Source organism: Diadema antillarum, unplaced genomic scaffold (genome assembly GCF_040938485.1).
Source record: "Diadema antillarum isolate AM-2024a unplaced genomic scaffold, OU_Dant_1.0 seq00001738_RagTag, whole genome shotgun sequence".
Lineage (NCBI taxonomy): Eukaryota > Metazoa > Echinodermata > Echinoidea > Diadematoida > Diadematidae > Diadema > Diadema antillarum.
The window spans coordinates 14,499-37,602 of NW_027272422.1; the positions used below are offsets into that span (position 1 = coordinate 14,499).

The following is a 23,104-nucleotide window of genomic DNA, read 5'->3' on the forward strand; positions in this document are numbered from 1 at the left end:
GGAGGCTGCAGCATGGTCGGAACCAGCAAGAAGACTACTGGATCATTGGGGAGGCCCTAGAGATCCATGATGATACTCTCTATCGCCGCTGGGAATCATCGGACAGAAAGGAAACAACCAAACAATTGATCCTTCCAAAGCCCTTGAAGGCCGAGGTAGTGTCCACTATCCACTCAAGTGGCCACTTTGGGTTGTCCAAGTGTCTGGGGAAAGCAAAACAGAAATACTACTGGGTTGGCATGGCTGCTGACTTCAGATCAGAACTGAGAGAGTGCAATATTTGTGCCAGAAGGAAGTCCCCTGCAAAAAGTGTCAAGGCCCCATTGCAGCAACGCATCAGTGGTTCACCTATGGAGAGGATTGCATTAGACATACTCGGACCACTGCCAGTCACCACCAATGGAAACAAGTATGTCCTCGTCATCGGGGATTATTTTACCAAATGGTGTGAAGCCTACGCCATCCCAGACGAAAGGGCAGAAACAGTAGCAGAACGCATGGTGACAGAGTTCATCTGTCGGTATGGCGTACCAAGGCACATTCATTCTGACCAAGGAAGGAATTTCATTTCTGAAGTCTTTACCGAAGTCTGCCGGCTGCTAGGAGTAAAAAAAACTCGTACAACAGCATATAACCCGAAGTCAGACGGACTGGTGGAGAGGTTTAACCGTACACTCCTTGGCGTGCTGGCAACTCTCCTCGATGCGGAAAACCACGAACGGGACTGGGACCAACTCCTTCCTTTTGCAACTGCGGCATACAGGAGCTGTCCTCAAGCATCGACCGGCGAAACCCCAAATATGTTGATGCTGGGACAAGAGGTTCTCTCCTTGCTGGATGTAGCGTTGCTTTCCCCCGGAGAAGTGGCTCCAGAAAAGACAGAGTATGCTTCTGCGTTACGGAGACGCATGGATCAGACACATGAACGTGTGAGACTGAAGCTGAGCACAGCGGGACGACACCAGAAACGTTATTATGACAGGAAGGCTGTGCCCGCCAGTCCTGAAGTAGGGACCTTTGTGTGGTTACGGAAGAAAACACGTCAGAAAGGACAATGCCCAAAGCTGCAAGTCCGTTGGCTAGGACCATACCTTGTCGTATCACGACTTTCTGCAGTGACATTCCGCGTCCAACGTTCCCCCCGTGCCAAGTGTGTGGTAGTACATGTAGACAGACTTAAGCCTTACATAGGAAAACAGCTAGAAACCTGGACATATCCTGAGTCACACGATAATACTGAACAATAGTAATGCGTCCTTCATGTGAACTTGAAATACAACATATCTGATGAAACTAATGAACTGTTAATATTTATGTTTTTCAGGCATTCAGGATGTCTCAGAGAGAAGCATATCAGTGCGGACTGTGTGACAAAGCGTACAGCAAAGTAGCCTCGCTCAAAAGACACGTGACTGAGGCACATGAGAAAAAGTTCCGGTGTGACCAGTGTAGTTTTACGACGGGTAGGAAGACTACTCTTGAGAAGCATGCCGGGACCCACGCCACAGCGCCATCACGGGTCTACAACCACACACCCATGTTCTCGGGAAACGCTAATGGCCCACAGTATCCACGTCCTTTCAATAATTCGCACAACCGTTCCCCTCCGAGATGCTCCCGGGACCCAAGGAGGTCTGCCAGTCCTCCTCGCTCTTCTCCAAGACCACCTGCCAGTCCTTCTCGTCCTTCTCCCCGACCGCCTATCAGCTCCTCGAAATATACATCTCCTCGTACCCAGAGCCCCTCACCAGTGCGACGTACCCGGTCTCCGGAGAGACCATCCAACCACCAACCTCGATCCCGGATCCGCTCCCCTTCGAGGCATGATCGTCCCCCGCGTACTCGGAATCATTCGGGCACTCCGTGTCTGGATGAGAGGGAAGACTTTCCCCATGTCAGCTTCTCTGCATCCAAGGGGCAGCCCGGACCGAGTAGCAGCAGGGAAGAAGCACCATCCACCGCTATTACACCGGCGTTGGAGGTGATAGACCTTTGCACATCGGCCCGACCGCGTCGCCCGCAGAGTCCACCGCCTGTCCAGAAGCATTGCACCGTGGCCACACAGACCCCTCCGGAGGGAATGCTGCGGCACTACATAAACGGAGTCCGCAAAGATTGCAGGGAGGATATGCAGGAGACGAGAGCAGAAGTATTCACCCTTCGACCAGGCTACCGGCTCCTCCGCACGACAGAGAGACTGTTCGCTCCAAATGGGGAGATTGTGGAGGTCATCAAAGAGGAATTCGTTATGGACAATTAGTCATATTGGACAGCTTGACAAGGAAAAACTGTAGCTGTAACATTGTCATATGACTGTACCTAGACTTGTAGTTACCAAACCCACAATTGATCTCGTAGTTATACGTTCCTGATATCTGTTCTATATTTCTCTTAAATTCGGCTCCAGGGACGAAGCCTGCATGGGGAGGGCAGCCATGTAACAAATTTGGTTGAATCGATTGTTATTAATTGCTTCCAAACTACAACTTGTTAAAATCGATTGTAATTATTGTTTCCAATTACAACTTGTTAAAATCGATTGTATGTTTAACAGTAAAAGAGGGCGTCCTATTCATTTCAACAGTAGTGCCGTATACGGTACTCTCAATAGTCGTTATGGGATAATTCATTATCATGATTTAAACATTGATGTTAAATAATTAGTTATATTGTTGGAAATTTATGAGTTGGCATCATCGTAGTATTTACATGTTTGTTTTAGCCGTCGGTACATACCGCTAGATGGAACGATGAACCCCAAATATGTTTAGAATCAATAATTATGTCGAATTTACTAACCATGACATGATAATAGGTTATTTGATCTATATCCGGAGGATTCGCTCTGCACTATAACTCCGTGCGGGATTGCATCCTCTATCCTTCTTTTTAAGGAAAGGAAGCATATAAACTGGCCGCTGTCCGACTACGTCGCCAGCAAGTAGCCCGTAGCACTAACAGTACAGTAAGTGTTTGCATGAGTTCATTTGCTTTTGTTTCATTGCTGCTTGGAAGCCCCAAGTAAACTGTTTATACATTCATACAACATTTGACTCTTTAGACTCTTTCTTTGAGTTTGACTTATAAAGCAAGTAGTATTTGGTGGTGGCACAAGCAGTAGAGATCTACCAGCAAGCAGCATTGGATTTCGGGTAGTGGTAATGTGACTTGTCGCATAGTCCGTACCCAATCCAAGTTCCAGTCGTCGCCGTTGGATTTCGGGTATAATGGTAATGTGACTTGTCGCATAACAGTCCGTACCCAATCCAAGTTCCAGTCGTCGCTATTGGATTTCGGGAATAGTGGTAATGTGACTTGTCGCATATGCCCGTGCCCAATCCAAGGTCCAGTCATCACATTACCTTGTGTGCCACCACATAGTTGTGAAATGTGTTCCAGAACTTGGTAGCAAAACATGGTAGCAGAACTTGGTAGCAAACCTTGGTAGTAGAACTTGGTAGCAAATGTTGGTAACAAAAATAGGCGTACCAATTTAACATCCTCAACAAGAGACGCTTGGGAGTGAGATACGTTAAGTGATGATGAACTTGTATGTATGCCGCTTGTGTTGGTGAACTGCTTCTGACCCAACATATTACATGGTAGACATAGACTAGTAGTTTTAGTAATTTAAAAGGGATCGTTGTAAACTGCAACAAAGCGAACCCCGCCTACTCGGCCATCCTGACACGGCTCGCGGAGACATTTGTACAAACAGGCAAATACACTCCCTTAATTCACGACAAGAAGGCGAGTTCGTCACAATATATATATATTATATATATATATATATATATATATATATATATATATAAGTATATAAGTATATATGGATATGCAATGCTATTATGTACTATCATGGATGGGCCTACCTAGCGCGGATGGACTTCCAACAAATCCAACCACTTCGAAGTACGAGATCCGCCGCCGCCACCAAGATGTTATTGTCTTGAAAATGATAATTGCATAATACTGTAATGAAAAATAATGCGTCGTCACTGACAAAAGAATTGTTTCCCTTATTCCGGCCTTTCTGGCTGATGCGCATTTTCAGACGGAAACGTCTTTGAATATAAACGCCAATGATGAGCAGCGGCAATCTCAGAACATGACTAATTTCGTGTCATTCTGATTGGATTGGAAATTACCGATTCGCTCGCTATTATACCGCTCACACATGACTTTGCCTTACACATAAGATCTTGCTCACGCATATCGTGACCTTGCCTAATATAGGCTTACATATCCTCTTCCCTATCCGTTTTTACTCTGGAAAATGTGCGGAAAAGGTAAAGAAAATGGGATTAGAGCCTACAAATCGTAATCAATTATATCTTAAAACTTAGCCTTCTCTTTAAAAGTAGGGCCTACCTGCATTTCGCTGATGGAAATGTCCGAGCGGTGATACCAGGTATATCAATACGTATTCCGCAACTACACATACATTTTCCTTGATTAAGGACAATAATTATCTTCAGCACATTTAGTTTACAGATTTTTCAAAGCTGCGTCGTGTTTTGATCCGGCTTGCCGGCGGCGGAGATCATAAGATCAAAGCAGAGAAAAAAGTTAAAATGTTTTTGTGACACTTTTGACATAGACAGAGGCATGCATTAATACGAAATAATGATCGTCCATGTGTAATATATAGGTCCATGGTACAATATGCTGTACAATTTCCTATCACAGGTTCACACACAAAATAAAGAAACAAATGGATTTCTGTGTTTCGTGTTTGTTTTGTGTTTGTTGGTTGTTTTTTTGTGCTGTAGGCCTATGTCTTTTTCACTGGCCATCAATATTTTAACTTTGGATGCTAGTGTGCAGCTTTTATTCATAAATTTATTATTTTTGTCAACGGAGCAACCTAACCGCATCCCTGTTGTCTATTATACTTATAGCTCAATTACTACAACTTCAGAACAATTTAATATGAAGGGCATAGGACCTACATGGATTGTATTCCCCTCTTGACGTTTGGTGAAGATATTAAGTGTGCAAGTGAACTGTATTGAGACTTGTGGGGCCAACCATCACCTCATTTCATTGCAATGCGTGACGCATGTGACCGATATACTCAATGTGCAGTCCTTGGGGGTAAAAAAGCCTATATACCTGGGGATAATAAAGTAGATAACCGTTTTATGTTTGATTCGATTTCAGTTGAACTTCATCCGTGCTTTCTTTTTCTTTTCGACAACGTCACTTTACACGTGGAGTGCATGGATTTTAACATCTTTTAAAGTTGCGGGCGATATAGGCTTATATACATAATTATTTTGACCAATCTGACCATATAAAAAGAGCTGTCTATATCGTACGCGTAGGGGATATTATGTTCCGCCGATAAGTCTCTGACTTCACGGCAGAAAGAGAACCAAGAAAGCAAATAGATAAAACAAAAACAAACAAGCAACAATAACAAACCCCAAACGGACGGATTGTTATGTGACTTTTAGGCCTGCACTTTTATTAAACATAACCACAATCTATTACTTTAATTACAAATAGGCCTTATGCCTAACAGACCTCCCAACCAATAGGCCTACTGAATTTGGAGGAAAGTATCTGAATTTTTACCATTCCGAGCTCTTGTTTCAATAGGAGTTTCCTATTTTTCTGGATAATTTTACTCCACACTCCTTTGGGAACTGCTCTTTCTTTCCTACTTTTAAGTCAAATCATCACTATTTTTCACTCGGAAAGGTTTGGGGAGGTCTGATGATCTGAGTGTCCTAGCTAGCAGAAGACTGAAAATGCCTTATAAAAATAGTGGAGATGAGGACAATGGAAGTTATGTCAATGCCTGCAAGTACCGTATTGCTCCTGTTGAAAATCAACAACAACAACAACAACAAACAACAACAACAACGACAAAAACAAAGAAACACCGTAGGTGCATGTACACCATAGAAGAGCTCATAGAGTTGGATTATTATACAGCTCTGTGATGTACACTAGCTCATCTCTGTTAGGCCCATGGACTCATGCCGGGCTGGGACACTCTATAGAAGCTCATTACGTGCAGGTAACTACAACGTTCATACACGTATTGAAGCTTGCGGGGAGGAGGAGAATCTCTTTGCAGCAGGGGTGGTATTCTGTAACGATCCTAGGACAGCTCTCGCTCCTAAATGCGCGATTGATATTCTGTAACACCGCGCGTGGGAGGAGAAATAGGATAGTGACGTCAGGGATCTTTATTTCTCTCCCAGTTTAGGATAGGGGCGTAACTTGATATGTTAATTAGATGTAATTAGATGTTAATGAGATCTTAAGATAAGTGGTATTCTGTAAGCACAAGTAGGATCAAGTTTAGGAGCAAAAATAAGGATAGCCTCTAGGCAATCTTTCTCTGGCGATTATGCCGGGCTATTGCGTATATAGGCCTACTGACGACCCACTGTCTCTTATTTTGTATGTTCATGAACAAGAAAAGAAATGCATGAATCGTATAACAGAGTTAACTATCTGTTCCTCTCAAACTGAGGATTCTAAAACTGCAGTCTTTAATGTTCGAAACAATTGCATTCTTTATCTAGCTGGTATGTGTTTATTTGTTTGTTGTTCGCCATTTTCAATTCAATTCACATTTCATTTTATTCGGCATAAAATGAATAAAAAGTACATTATGTACACAATAACAACAAAAGCTATAATTATAATTATAATTAATATTGTAATAATGATAATAATTATTATCATTATTAATATTATCATTGTTATTATTATTATTATCATTACTATTATTATCATTATTATTATTGTCATTATTGTTGTTATCATGCTCAACGTCTGCCCAAACGTCATGCGGACGCAGTGCAAGTAGCCTACCTTCGCCACCCACATTACGTGACCCTCGAAGTCGTTGCTATGAAGATCTAGTAACCAAAGAAAAAGAAATGTACGCAGTGTGCTTGTAGGTCGCGTGAAGAATAAGGCAGGGCCGGCGGAACGTTTTTAAAAGCGTGGGGGCCTACTTCCGGGTTTCATGAGCTAACAAGAAAAAAAAAATAAAAAAAGGTCCTCAGCTCCTCTCACCCTTTCCATTTCTGGGTTTCTTCAGCTGACAAGCGAATAAAAAAAAAGTCTACATTGGAAAAACATAACCTTACCGCGCTCCGCACACTTCAAGATCTCTATCTATTACTATTTAGTGCCACATACGTACTTCCGGGTTAAAAAAATTGTGGGGGCCCAAAGTGATGACACCTTATGTATTTCTTTGTATGGTGCACAAAAAGTGTGGGGGCCTGAGCCCCCACGGCCCCCACGGTTCCGCCGGTCATGTAAAGTACTAGTAACGCAACGATCCATACGCTCACAATAAAATTGTGAAGACGTACGTAGTGTGTGACGCAACCAGTGGCGTATCGGGGGGGGGGGGGGCGAGGGGGCACGTGCCCCGGGCGCCACTCCTTGGGGGCGCGAAAAACGAAAAACGAAAAAAAAACGAAGAAGAAGAAAAAAGAAAAAGAAAAAGGAAAAAAAAAAGAAAAAGAAGAAGAAGAAGAAAGAGAAGAAAAACTCGCCCGGACGGGGGAAGGGAGAAGAGGGGGGGGGGGGGGGCAGGAAACCATGTCAAACAAGATAAAAACAAAACATGATGATGACGCGGACAAAATGACAATGTTTATTGTGTTTACACAAGAATTCCATGTTTTGTAAGCTGAAATACAAAAATTTCGGCAGTCGCTCGCTGCGCTCGCTCGAAAAATTTTATTACAAAATAAAAAGAGATAAGAACAAAACCTGATGATGACGCGTACAAAATGACAATGTCTATTGTATTCAATGTCATTTTATATTTAGCCGGCAAAATGTTACACGGAGCAGCGGCTGCAATTTCATCCGTTCTAAAGGGATCTAGCCTATATAAGGTCGTCACTATAAAAATTGCAATAAACAGGGATGATGGCATGGCAGCCTCACCAAAAGAATGCATGAGTTGGGGCTCAAGGAAATAGAACAAAAGAAAAAGGATCTTGATTAGAATTGTAAAATTTGATAAGCAAGAAATGACAAGAATTCCATGTTTTGTAAGCTGAAATACAAAAATTTTCGGCTCGCTCGTTGCGCTCGCTCGCCAAAATTTATCAAAATTTATTACATTTAAATTACCCTCAAAAGACCCCTTTTAAATGCTCGAAAAAGCATATCATGTGGACTTTTTTTAAAGTCCCTACCGGGATGGGGTTGTTGTTGAACACTTTTTTTGCCCCGGGCGCCGTTTTCCCTAGATACGCCACTGGTGACGCAACCCGGTGACCTAACAGTCCATGTGCATGCGTTAACATTTTTTTTTTTCAAAATGTAGTGAACTTACGTGTTTATACGGTTACAGCTCGTTATTCCGAAGGTTTGTTATTCCGAAGGCTCTTCCAGTCCTAAGATTCGTTATTCCAAATTTCATTTTCGAATTAACAAATCTTCGGAATAACGAACCTTCGAAATAACGCCACAAATATTCGGATTAACGAACCCTTTTTCATTTTCGGATTAACGAACCTCTAGGTATGGAGAATTTGTGTGTTTCGGATTAACGAACCTTCAGAATAACGAACCTTCGGAATAGCGAACCTTCGGAATAACGAACAGCACCCGTATACAAGGATATCATGGAGCTATAGTAGCTCCATGTTTATATCTTTGTTTAATCTATCAGTAATCTCCTTTATTTATTCTGTTATTATTGCCCTGCATGTAAGTCTATACTACCATGAAGATAGGGGAGAGCTAGCGGGGTGAATAAAGTGGGACAAAAATTGTGATTTGATGAAGTTTCTCGAATAACTTTCTGATATCTAGAATGGGGCTCACATGTATCGGACAAAAAGACTTTTGATGCTAGCCATATAACGGGTTGCTACGCTAACCCTATATTCCTATAAGTCTCATATTTGTGTTATCATTGGGTTTTTTCCTGGGAGAAGTGGAACTTTGGTTTGGTTTAAGTGGGACAAACAGTAACTATATAAGCAAGACATTATTATTACAAGCATATCGATCATAGAATAATGTGAGCGCATGTGTGTGTGTGTCTGTGAGTGCATCTATTATTATTATTATTATTATTATTATTATTATTATTATCATTATTTCTTTTTATTTAAGAAAATCTTATATATTTTATAATAACTTTGAATTAAGGGCGAAGTTTGGCATGCAGTGATGATATCCCAGTTTACCCCAACATCCTCCAAAAGTTCAACATTTGAGCTAATTTCTGCAAAAACTTTAAATGCTAATCAATGGAACTCGTAAGGTCACATCTATTATGGTGGGCTAAGTGCGTGCTAAAGCTTTGATAATCAAAATTGTATTCTTAACTGTAAAATTAGACTGACAATACATTTTAACTCCTCGCACAGTAGAGCTGCGTGAAGCGCATGTTTGAGCAATGTAGATCTTGGGCGCGCATTGCGTAAAATTAGCCAGATGATTGGCTCATAGATACTGCGCCGGGCGTGTCCTGTCTTTCCTCATTAATATTCATTATTCATAAATGACTGTCCTAGGATAGGCTTAGGACAGGCTTACAGAATACCGATTTTGCCTGTCCTAAGGGTATCCTATTTTCTGTCCTACGCGCGCTCCTAGGATCGAAATAAGGATCGCGCTTACAGAATACCACCCCAGACTCTTATCGTTATGAAATCCGCCCTCTATGTTGTATGGTCACCGGGCGTGATCTGAGCATAGCATGGCATGCCAGCGTGGGGGGAACGGTAAGGTATACGCGGTAGGTCAGTCTCCTCTACGCTACGGTATTGGTACTGAACTATGTCTACTCCATAGGCTATATGATGACATCACCACGATTTTGTGGATAAATTATTGAAGGCAAAGAGTGCGGACCATTGCTTCTTGTAGAAAAGCTGTTCAAAGCTGTGGCCGTCATTTCTCCATTCAAAAGGTAGGACTATCTTGTACAGCAGTCGCGAAATTTATGAATTTGTAGTGCCAAGCCCAACACCCAAACTTAGCATCCAGTCTGTGCGGAACGCCATGGGCTAGGCTGTCGTACTACTACAGGTACTAAATAGTAATTAGTATCTAACGGCAGTTGCTTTGTATTTTATTAGTTAGACGTCTAGTAGCGTCGTTAATGGTTAACCTAAACTCACTTGTTTTCACGTCAAATTGAACCTATCTCTTACGAGGCTGGTTAGAGGATAATCGTTTGAAGCACTCAATTTTCCCGTAATTGCTCTAACACGAACAGTTAGACAACACTTTCCACATCGATAGTACATAGCCTAACAATGTTAGACCTTCTGTCGCATCAGAACCACTACCGGCGCAGCGCAGCGTCCCCGCCTCCATCCTGCACCGCGACCGTGGTCCGTGCCGTGCATACACACGCCTACTAGCCTATGTATTTACAAATATTCACTGCACGGTTCCTCTTGGTTTGTGGTTCATCTGTTTTCTAACAAATTTTCGGAGACATGTGTAGCATAATTGCCAGTCACAGTTTAGGTGAATAACACTGAAGGTTCCACACTGAACTTTCAGGCGTCAGCAACACATTGATAGAATAGCTCTAAACGTAACTGTTACTCGCATTGCCATAGGCGCTGTGCAGAAATTGTATTGCATGGGCAAAAAAATATCCCTTCGGGGTTATATTTGTTCTTGTCTTGACTCCAGAACCTCTCTAGGTTAGACTTGAAACTGTTTACAGATGGGCTGTCAACTACAAAATGGTGGCAACTTATTCCACTCGCGCTCGCTGATTACTCTTTGAGAGAAAGAGCACTGTCTCACTGTAGACTTTGCATGTTTCTTCAGTATCTTGAATTTATGACCAGGCGTCCTTCCTCCAGATGAGAACTCAAAAAACACTGAAGACTTCAAATCATCAATCCCATTGACAATCTTTAAAATCTATATCATACTGGCTCTATGCCGTCTGTATACCAATGAAGGCAATTTTAATTGTTTAAGTCTTGCTTCACAACTCAGAGGTCTGAGTGGACGTATCAGTCTGGTAGCTTGACGCTGCGCGCTGTACATTCTCTACTTTTACAACATTTTTCTTCCAGTGTGGATGCCACACTGAAGAACAGTATTCTAATGTCGGTCTGACAATAGACTTGTACAGTTGAATAAATCCTTTCTCATTGAAAGTAGAAAATGTACGGTCCATAATTCCAGTCTTACGATTCGATGCAGTACAGATTGTGTCCACATGATGAGTAAAATCTAACTTCTTGTCATAATTTACTCCAAGATCCTTTACACATGTAGCTACTGGGATGGGCGGGTTTGTATGAATCCATTGTATAACTGACACATGGGTTATTCCTTCCATAATGAACAACTTTACACTTTTCCAGGTTAAAAGGAAGCTGCAACTTTTTTGACCATTACATCACTCTGGTTAGATCAGCTTGCAGATTCAGTGCATCATCATTATCGTATATCTGTGAATACAACTTGGTATCATCTGCAAAAAGCTTAACGTCACATCTGCCACTAACACATCAGGAAGGTCGTTTACTAGTACATACAACAGAAACAGAATTGGGCCCAGAACGCTACCTTGTGGAACTCCGCTAGAAACCGCAGTTTGTGAAGATGAAACACCATTGACCACCACTTGTTGTGATCTTTCACTTAAAAAAGACTTGATCCACTTCAAAAGATTTCCAGTGATCCCGTACGCTTCTACTTTCTTAATCGGTCGTTCATGAGGTACACTGTCAAACGCCTTGCTGTAATCTAAATATATATAATCAACATTTCCACCATTATCTAATACTTCTGTCCGTGTTTCTGACACGTAATAACTGTGCACCACAGCTTCTTCCTTTCCTAAAACCGTATTGTTCCTCTGTACACAACAGATTTGAGTCCATATGTTGTACAATTCTGTCTCTGGCAATGGTTTCCATTAACTTGCAAGTATTACTAGTCAAACTCTCCAGACACAGGCAGATAATTATTTGGTTTCTTCTTATCTCCTTATAAATTGAAAAAAACATTAGCATTCTTCCATGCCTTTGGAAGTTCACCTTTTGACATTGACATAGTAAATAAATCTGCAAGTGGTTTCAAAACGTAATCTACCATTTCTTTCAAAATATGATTTTGCACATAATCTGGACCGGGAGATTTTGTTTGGTCCAGTTTCATTTTGGCTTCTTTCACAAGTTGATCTGTAAAAATGACTGTATCCAATTGTACATCATAGATCCTGGGATCCAGAACTGGAACGTTTGATAAGTCTTCATGTGTAAAAACAGAGGCAAAAAAGTTGTTCAGTGTCTCTGCTTTTTCTGCATCGTTTACTGCTATACGGCCATCTGGTTTCTCCAAAATGCTTAAAAAGGGTTTGAATTTGGTTTTGCTTTGCACATACTTCCAAAAACTCTGGGGTTGCAACTCAATTCAGATATCAGTTTGCATTCAAAGTCCCTTTTTGCTCCAAATACCACTCTAGTTACTTCATTTCTAGCTTTTCTGTAACAGAGTCTGTCATTCTGACTTCTTGTCTTTTGATAAAGATTCCAAGCTTTATGTTTTTTGACAATTGCTTTCTTAACAGAGCTATTCAGCCATAGAGGTTTCTCCTGCACTCTTGGTTTGACTTTTGGTACAAACTTGTCAGTAAGCATTCCAATTACATTCACAAGAACATCATTTGCAGTGTTAATATCTCCTTCTGTATCCAACACGTCAAAATTGTCATTGTCCAATACGTATTTCCTCATACCGTCATAATCTCCTTTAAAAAATGCATAACGTTCAGGTTTCTCAGTAGATAGATAACAACCAGGCAAATAAAGTTCAAATTCAAGAACTAAATGGTCACTCTTACCTACTGGGGAAGATGTGTGTAAAGACTCTGCCATATTTTCTTGGTTGGTTATAACAAGATCCAAGATGTTTGACCTCTGCCCATCTCTCAGTCTGGTAAGCTCATTTACTAACTGCATCAAAAATAAATCCTGGATAACATTGACAAACGCACAAGTGCAAAGTCATTTGTACCCGTTCCCTGTGCAGCAGGGATCTCCCAATCAATATTTGGCAGGTTAAAATCACCCACGATGAGCAAATTCTTCTATTGCAAATTCTCTACTTCTTAAAAAAGTTGTAACAGAGCTGTATTATTAGCTTCGACACTATTTTGGCTTCTATAAATGCAGCCAAACAGTAACTCTTCATTGTTGTCGTTCACAGAACACCAAACTTTTTCTTCAAAATCAGATTCATTTACATTGAAGACTCTTTCTGTAATAAATAGCTGCACCTCTACGACACTTGGCAGGCAAAAACAGATCCCTGGCAACTGAAGTTCACTTTCTTCTACTGAATTCAAACTGTTCTTAGGATAATTTCCCCCAATGCTATAATATCTGGATTGGTAATGGAAATCCTTGCTTCCAGAATAGGTTTCTTATTACTGAGAGAATCAACATTAATTACCTGGTACTGAATACACATAATAAACGATTGACACAATTTCTTCCCGAAACCCCATCCACAATGGTGTAATTTGTTGGCTGTTCTGTAAATTAAGTGTTAAGCACTGACTGGTTAGATACCCATGTAAGGAAGTAAGTATAGAGCTACAACATACATGTAGTAGGCCTAGTAGTCTACTGGGCAATTGTGCTGTTCTAGTGGTGTGGTAACTGTGATGTGACCAGCCCAAACGCGAATGGAATGCAGATAGTAGGATTTTTCATCTCGTACATCTACTTGGTATTGAGCATAAGATTTGACTTTAAAAATTGATTTTTTTTTTTCAATCTGAATATGTACAGATGTAGATAGTTCAGTTGTTAACAACTGGTGTTGTGTAGCATTTGCTTCCTCCAGTTTAAAAAATTGATGATTTTTCTTGATTCGATCAAGCAGAATGTGCAAGAACGACAACTGCTCCCGTCAGTGGATTTTAAATCTACAATGTGCATGCACTCGCCATTTATTGCTTTTGCACACAGTAGGTCTACAAGTGTAATGTACAGTATATCAGCAGGAACGTACATGTTGTATCACACCAGACAGTCATGAACAGGTAGAAAGAATTAATATTCATGCAGTGTAGAGTATTCACAGTTCCACACAAAGTTGTTTCCAAAATGAATGGTGGGAAGGAGATAAATACGAAGAAAAATGTCTTTTCAAGACAATGGGAACAGTCTGGGAATTTATAGTAAGTTTGGTGTAGGTATAAGTTTGACAAAAAACATATTTATAGAACAATGCCAGCCTCTTGCTGGCGAAAAAGAGCATTTTTAGAGGTGTCTGATTTTATTGTATTCTTTCTGATGGTACAAATCAAGAATGCTGCTTACTCAGGGCACTGTGCCATGGAGCACCCTGGGGTTAGTGGTGTGGTAGATGAATATATGTAGAACTTGTACAGTTGTAGCCAACTACTTTGTGGTATTGTAACCATTTGGTAATCAAGTAGAACTTGAGAACAAGGTAGAGCTGAAAGAAGGGCTTGTTCAATGCCCTGCCCTGCTTACATACCCGGTATAATGGCTAAATATCTTGATAAGCTGCTGCATGTGGGGAATATAAGTATTTCTAGACTCAGATTGCCTGATAAGATTTTTTGTTTTGTTTTTTGTTTTGTTTTTTGTTTTTTGCCTTTGTCTTTTTGTTTTAACATATTTATTATTATTATTATATTTTCATTTTTTTATTTTTTCATTTTTTTTTGCTGGATACGCTTAGATGAATCAGTGGGAAGGATCTCTGTCTCTGTGCAGGAAATATATGATTGTGATGAATGATACTGTACTTGTGTTGTTTGAAAGTTTGCACGATGGCAATTAGGAAGAGAGGTTTGTGATAACACCGTGTGCATGAAGTCCTTGAGTCCCTGAAAGGGCTGGTGAAAGAAGACCCTAGACTAGTAGAAATAGGAGAGTGAAATGAAGGAAGGAAGCAACAGAGAGAGAGTGTATAAGGCCAAGTAAAAAAAGAAAGTAGTTTCTCGTCCGGGTTTTTTGAGCAAGGCGATGAGGGAGGTCCTTACTATTTGATATCTTACTATTTTTTCGAGGATTGTCAAAATGAAAGTAATATGTGTTTCTTGTCCGGTAATTCTGAGAAAGGTAACGAGAGAGGGCTTTACTATTTTCTATTTATCCAATTTATGAAATGAAATATCAGTTTCACTCTGGTAGCTGTGTTATGAGAGACCAGGTCCCAAGTGTATGTCTTGCCTGCACTCTGTGCATTTTCAAACAAATAGATATATTAAATGGGTTAGTCAAATACTGGTTAGTGATTGGTTAAACAGAGTCACGTGATGGAGGTACATTCGTTATGTTCTCCCATGGGCGGACATTCTTGGTAATGTTCTCCCATGGGAAAACATTCCACGTAACAAATGACAGAATGCCTACGCGTAGGATCGCGCGCACAGTGAATTTGGCTCTGCGCGAGCGAGTTATGCATAGTGCGTAGTGCGCGCTAGCTGCACATGCACGCTTTGCTGGTGCAAAGTACATGGTGGCCGTGGCTGCAAAGTTCGTAGGAGCCTACAGATCTCTACGATCTTTGGTGGTTGACGTTGACGTATTTGACTGACCCATATAATATAACAGATGATGACTTTTGTTGTCGGGAACATGTACCAAACGTTCACCCCTCAGGGTTTGAAATGCTATTTCGGGAGGCTATAAGTCCCTCGACTTCGTCTCGGGACTTATAACCTCCCTCAATAGCATTTCAAACCCTTCGGGTGGAACATTCGGTATGTTCCCTCCCCCGCCAGTCATCATCTATATAATGTACCATACTTGAAATGAAACTTCATGCATGCAGAAATACATTTGCTTTTTCTTTCCACTACAGATGTCGAAGGGAAATTGGCCATCTTAATACCGGTATTTAGTGCTGTAATGGCATTTCTGATACCAGTGTACTTGCAGTTCTGATGTAGGGTATTGTGCTATTAAATAATTGAAACAGGTATAAAACATGTCTTTCAACAAATGTACGACTAAAATAAATTCCATGATATTCAAAACACTGCTTTATTGTCCCCGCCGAACGAGTTCGAGCAGGGGACTATGAAACGGGCTCCGTACGTGTGTGTGTCCGTGTGTCCGTGTGTCCGTGTGTCCGTCCGTCCGTCCGTGTGTCCGTCCGTGTGTGCGTCCGTGTGTGATCAAAACGTTCAAAATGCTACTCCTTCGCCATTTCTAACCCAATTTTGATTCTGTTTGCTTTATATGATAGCACTACATGGGAGCTTTGAAACTTCTCTACAGAATTTCAATTGTGACCTTTGACCTTGACCTTTGACCTATATTGTACATTTTGCTTCAAAATGCTACTCCTTCGCCATTTCTAACCCGATTTTGATTCCGTTTGCTTTATATGATGGCACTAGGTGAGGGCTTCAAAACTTCTACACAGAATTTTGACCTTTGACTTCTTTGACCTTTGACCTTGATTTTTGACCTATATTGTACATTTTGCTACAAAATGCTACTCCTTCGCCATTTGTAACCCGATTTCAATTCCGTTTGCTTTAAGTGATGGCACTAGGTGAGGGCTTCAAAACTTCTACACAGAATTTTGACCTTTGACTTCTTTGACCTTTGACCTTGATTTTTGACCTATATTGCACATTGCCTACAAAATGCTACTCCTTCGCTATTTCTAACCCGATTTTGATTCCGTTTGCTTTATGTGATGGCACTAGGTGAGGGCTTCAAAACTTCTACACAGAATTTTGACCTTTGACTTCTTTGACCTTTGACCTTGATTTTTGACCTATGTTGTACGTTTTGCTACAAAATGCTACTCCTTTGCCATTTGTAACCCGATTTCAATTCCGTTTGCTTTAAGTGATGGCACTAGGTGAGGGCTTCAAAACTTCTACACAGAATTTTGACCTTTGACTTCTTTGACCTTTGACCTTGATTTTTGACCTATATTGCACATTGCCTACAAAATGCTACTCCTTCGCCATTTCTAACCCGATTTCGATTCCGTTTGCTTTATGTGATGGCACTAGGTGAGGGCTTCAAAACTTCTACATAGAATTTTGACCTTTGACTTCTTTGACCTTGACCTTCATCTTTTTACCTATATTGTGCATTTTGCTACTAAATGCTACTTCCGGCGGGGACATATATTACGCACCGCGTAATTTCTACTTTTCCTTGTTTATCATTTGTGTTTGTGACTTTTTGTGTCCACACAGCTGGTATGTATCTGCATTTTTTCACAGTATTGTAGCACATTCAACTGGAAACTGGCTTGTACAATTGCAGATGGATGTCAAAATGATACATATATGGCATTATAGCATTAAACATTTAAAGATGTTTCTTCATGTTCTAAAAAGACATTTGATAATCACTCATCATTTGGATGATGAATGATTGTATACCAAAACTATGTAGTAAAACATGTACCTGTGAAGGTAAGTCACATTCTCCCTTCATTTCTTCCATGGCCATCATTACAGTGCTACCAAGAAGCAGCAGTGATATAAACCATAATAGATGACACTTATCATTTGAGTGATGCACAAGTTTATACCAAATCTGCATATATTGCTGTTTATGCATGACAAGTATACCAATTTAACTACACTGTGACTGTATTCATTCAGTCATATCAAGGGTATGGAAAAAAAAAACACGTTTTTTTAACATAAAATAGTGACATTTATGCATCACTTGTTGAACCTATGAATCCAACCATTATCTCTGGAAATGCATAGCATTATTTTTGCCTTTCAACAAAACACAAACTTACTGAGTTAGATCTTTTCTCATATGAAAACTTATTCGCTCAAGGATTTAAAATGCCGCAGACAGTACTGCCAATTGTCAACCCTGTGAAACAACCAACTGATTTCCTTTTTACTGAAAGACAGAATATGAACCAGTTTAATACTATATTAAAGCCGTTCGCTGTGCACACGTGCGCTTGAGACCGGTTCTCTCCATCACTCAACGATTTTTTATTTTACCAGCTCCAGAACGCATGCTATGCTGGCTGGCTGGTCTCCTCTACTACAGTGAAACCCCGTTATAACGAGTTCGGTTATAACGAGGAACCGCTTATAACGAGGTGATCGCGTCGGTCCCGTTTTCCTTTGCGTGTAAATGGCAGAACGAATCGGTCACGAGTTCGGTTATAACGAGGACAATTTCGGTAAATCATGATAAAGAAAAACATAAGCAATTTGATCGGATATAACGAGGTTCCATTTCTTGACCAAATTGCCGCTTTCAAACACGCGACAAATGAAATATTGGAAACCGAAATCTCGCTATCCACGTCTTTTCCCGTTTTGCAGAGAACCGTTCCTTCCATGTTTTCTTCTTAATCACAAGATAAGACACAGGAACACCTTCCGATGTCCCTACTAAATTATTAAACATAATCATTCGATTTTCTTTTTCGCGAGAAACGCATGCGTGATAATATGAAGTCAGACCACAGCGCAACGAGAGAAAAATAGCTAACGCATTCAAAAACTTTTCATGTAGCGACAATAAAATTGTGACCAAAAATGGACAATTGGAATGCGTGTGCAACTCGTCATTATATCCTTTCCAATTTTAGTTCCGACGTCCAGTTCTTTTGCTGGTTTTGAGCAAATATGAGTTTGGATGATTAAAGCCGAAATAATAAAATCATCGCCCCGATCCCTCCGGGTGACAGTAGCATTAAAATAGTTGAGTAACGCATGTTAGCCTATACTTAATCGGTGTTCAGAAAAAGAAGCAAACGCATTTATTAGTTTGAATAGATCTGGATTTGTTCATTATCATTTAACAAATGATAATTTAAATATGAGTGTGTATGATCAAAGCAGAAATAATTAGTGAATTAATCATCGCGATCCTGCCAGGTGACAGTAGAGTAAAAATAGTTGAATAACGCATGTTATGCTACTTAATCGGTGCTCGGAAAAAGAAACAAACGCATGTATTAGTTTGAATAGATCTGGATTTGTTCATTATCATTTAACGAATGATAATTTGAATATGAGTGTGTATGATTAAAGCCGAAATAATTAATGAAATCATCGCGATCTCGCTGGGTGACAGTAGCGTAAAAATTGTTAAATAACGCATGTTAACCTACTTAATCGGTGCTCGGAAATAGAAACAAACGCATTCAACAGTTCAAGAACGGATGTACAAAATGCGAAGAGAGTTTCGGAAGAAAATAAAGAACGCAATTTTAATCCCTTCGAGCGCAACGATCATACATTGTATAAAATTACAGCCAAATGATTCATGAAATTATCGAATTCCCGCTGGGCACCAACAGCATAAAGTACCTCGCAAGTTAGCGGTAAACAACGCACGTATGTTACTCTGAAATCATCGCGATCTCGCCAGGTGACAGTAGCGTAAAAAAAGTTGAATGACGCATGTTAACCTAAATCAGAAAAAGAAACAAACGCATTTATTAGTTTGAATAGATCTGGTACAGATTTGCGTAAACAGGATGACAACCTCCCACATTCAATCCTGTCGCATAGATATTTTCAAGAACGGTCGTACAAAACGCGAAGAGATTTTCGGAAGAAAATAAAGAACGCATTTTTAATCCATGTGGGCGCAACAATCATACATTGTACATGTGTACAAGATTACAGCCGAACTGATTCATGAAATCATCGTATTCCCGCTGGGCACCAACAGCATAAAAATACCTAGCAAGTTACGGTAAACAAGGCCTGTATGTTACTCTATATATTTGCCCCCATATTTGCGCAGGTGTTTAGAAAAAGCTAAACAGACAATAATTACAATAAAGAATTAACTTTTCATTTCAGCCTCTATTTCTTCGTCTAATTCACAAATAATCTCCCTTTATTCTCTCAATAATAACGCTCAATAATTGTGTAATAACAACGCAAAGGATATGTTTAAGTTTCATTGATGGGTATATGACGTCATGCTTATGTTTTTCTTTGTTTTTGATGAGTACGGTTATAACGAGGTACCGGTGAAAACGAGGTAATATCGCCGGTCCCACGGAACTCGTTATAGCGGGGTTTGTGGTTACATTGCGCAATCAATCTAGCAGCACATGAAGCGGGCAATAGCACGAGAGAAATGTACAGAAGGTGCTCAACGTCCTGTCTACATCACGACGTACCGAGTGCGCTGTACATCACAGCCCAGGCCCGCCGCGATCCAACTACAGTTCAACTGCTTTGTGGGTCATTCCGTCATTCCTTCTTGCCGAGCTCGCAGTGTGAAATGCACAGAGACTCCAACTCTCCCGTTTTCGACGGGAGATCTCACGCCGAAAGCCCATTTTTGCAAAATCTCCCGTTCTCCCGCTTGAGATTTGATTTCTCCCGCCCTGGCTCTGTGTCTCCCAGTGGAAAGGATTTCTTACTTATTGCTATCGTATGTTGAAAAGAATAAGTTTAGATAGCACCAGAGAACATCTAGAACCCTAGGAACTTCGCGCTTCGCTCCCATCAACTTTGGAGTCCTGTTTGCTAGGGGTTTCGGGCGGGAGAATCTCCAGATCAGAAGGTGCTTGGGGTTGGAGTCTCTGAATGCATGCGTTATTACATACGCACTACAGAAGCTACAGCTGTGCTACAGCTAAGTACTATATTTAAGTAGAGGACGCAAGGCGTAATTAGAAATGAGACATCACGATTGGTAGGTGAATTGTCAAATTTTTTTTTTCGGCGGCCGAAAAAATAGTAAATATCAAAAAAGTCGATGCGGCAACTGAAAATCGATGCGGGCGGGGAGCGGGCTGGGACAAGAATTATGAATTTCTTGGTATTTTCAGCGCCATTTTGAAATTAGTAAATAGTAAAAAAATCGATGCGGCGGCCAAAATCGATGCGCGCGAGGACGAGAAACTGGTTTCTTTTTTTACTTGGCCTAAAGTGAGGCAAATAGTGACCTAGACGAAGGGCAGTGGTGAGACGGAAGTTGAGGTTGTGCTTATAATGTAGATGGGAGAATTGGAAACACGGATGCATAGAAGAATGGAGTGAGAATCAGGTAAAGGGTTAAGAAGTTGGTAGGAGGAGAAAGATTTATCAAACCAGAAAGGTGGGAGGAGAGGAGAAAGGAGAAGGTTGGAGACTCGTGGAGATAAAAGAGAGAAGTGACAAAAATTCTGAATGATGTACAATGTATCAAGAACTTAGTCATTCTTATGATGTATAAATTTACATGTACTCCCTACCCCCTTCTCACTTTTTGTAGTCATTTATTCCTCATTCCATAGCCCATTTTTTCATTGCTTGCCAACTTTTTCTCTCATGTTGTTTTGTGATACATAATTCAGAATGTCATGTCTTCATCACTTTTCTCTCCAATCTTCATGATTTTGCCACCCTCTTTCCTTCCTCATTCTATTTTGTACTCTCCTCACAACCTAACTGTCCTTTTCAGGGCCACGCCTCCGCTCATTTTTGTTTACCAGGATTAATTTCAAGCCTCTCTTCCTCATCACTGTGCTTGTGCAGTGTGAAACTCTTTGCTTCCTTAACTTAGCAATTTGAACATGTACACATGTACATAGAAGGGCAATTCCGCAGTTAGAGGGACATGACCATAAAATTTCAATTTGGTTTTTTCCTTGATTTTTGTGTTTGACTTTAGAAAGAACACATTGATAATTCAGGAAAAACTATTTTTCAGGGTATCTTGATAGTTTTAGGTATTGAATTCACCAATTTTGAACAAGTAATTTTTCAGATTGAATTTCATCAGCAAAATCTCCATGATGGCAAAGCAGATAGCTAGTCAAGTTAAATGCCATTTTCTAGCCGCAAATATTGAATTCACAGAGGCAATGCAGTGCTTTCATGGATAGATTAAGTAAAATCAACTTACATGTCTTCGAAATGCAAACATGTGTGCATTTCCCCAACCATCAGACATGTAACGTTACTAGCCAAAAAGTGAAATTATTTACCTCCAGAGAGTATAAAGTGTCTATGAATGATAATATTTCAATTTTTCCTGCTGTGTCCAATGACTAATTGAAATATAAAAATAAGTATTACTAATCATTACAGAAGTTAGAAATAACAGCAGTCAAAATGTGTAACGTTACTAACCACGTAACGTTACTAACCACAGCCTGTGTGTATTGTAACGTTACTAACCATGAAATAAGTGAATAAGACTCCAATGGACAGGTCCTGGTCTGGCAAAGTTTTGCCTGATAATAGAGCCAGATGTCAACTACAAGATTACGTGGTCATACAGTAAAAAGATATTGGCTTTTTTTTTTTTAGTGAATTAAATATGCAAATTTATGCATGAAATCATATTTTCACCTATAACTCCATAAAAAAGACTGAAGGATTGCTAAATTTTTGTGTAAGAGTTCCTCAAGACACATCAAACAATTTTCTTGCAAAAAAATAGCAAAATCAAAATCAGTTTCTTTTGTGTTTTATTGTTTTGTTCATATCTTATGTATTTTAATGTTTTTTTAATTTTTTTTTGCCAAAATTTGTTGCAGGCACGTTTTCAAGCTTATCTACATTACAATTGATTAATTTCACTGGTCAAAGGTTGAAACAATCTAATTATTATCATATTAACGAAAAAACAATTTGCATTGGATTTGCACATGATATATGAATTTGAGCTGTTTTCAGGTCGACATGCATGTATGCAAAACATTACATAACTGCAGAACAGTGTTCCCGGACGTCGCAAATTTGGTCTCAAAATATGCGGGAGACTTCAATGAAAAAAAGTCATGAAACGATGCGGCAAAATCTTTGCGCGTTGCTCAATCGTGGCGGGAAATGTTGGGGGGGGGGGTCTGCAGCATTCACATCACTACAGAAGGCTCACAAGGTACACATTGAGCGATTTTTTTTTTTTTTTTTTTTTTTTTTTTGTACCACTTCCCATGGGAAGGGGCAATTGATGGAATCTGTGGGCCAGCAGAGCATTTTGTGTGAAAAGTAGTGTTAAAAACAATTGAGGCCATCACTTCAAATTTTCTGTCCCAATTTGAAATTATCATACAATGGTTTGTCGGGGTTAATTACGCTTCAGATACAGCGAACAGACTTTTGTTTTCAGAACAATGCAGAGATCATAGAAAACTGGTCTAAAAGAGAAAAAGAATACATGTCTCTAGACTT

The 23,104-nt window shown here is 40.2% G+C and overlaps 1 protein-coding gene across 1 annotated transcript in view; it reads left to right on the top strand.

Annotated features, from left to right (window-relative positions):
- Window positions 1-9,771: 9,771 nt before the first annotated feature.
- LOC139711945 (ADP-ribose pyrophosphatase, mitochondrial-like) overlaps window positions 9,772-23,104 on the top strand; it is a 56,080-nt gene continuing 42,747 nt past the window's right edge. The window contains exon 1 of the mRNA XM_071623794.1: window positions 9,772-9,916. The gene's annotated coding sequence lies outside the window, so the exon portion shown is untranslated. The remainder of the gene's footprint in view (window positions 9,917-23,104) is intronic.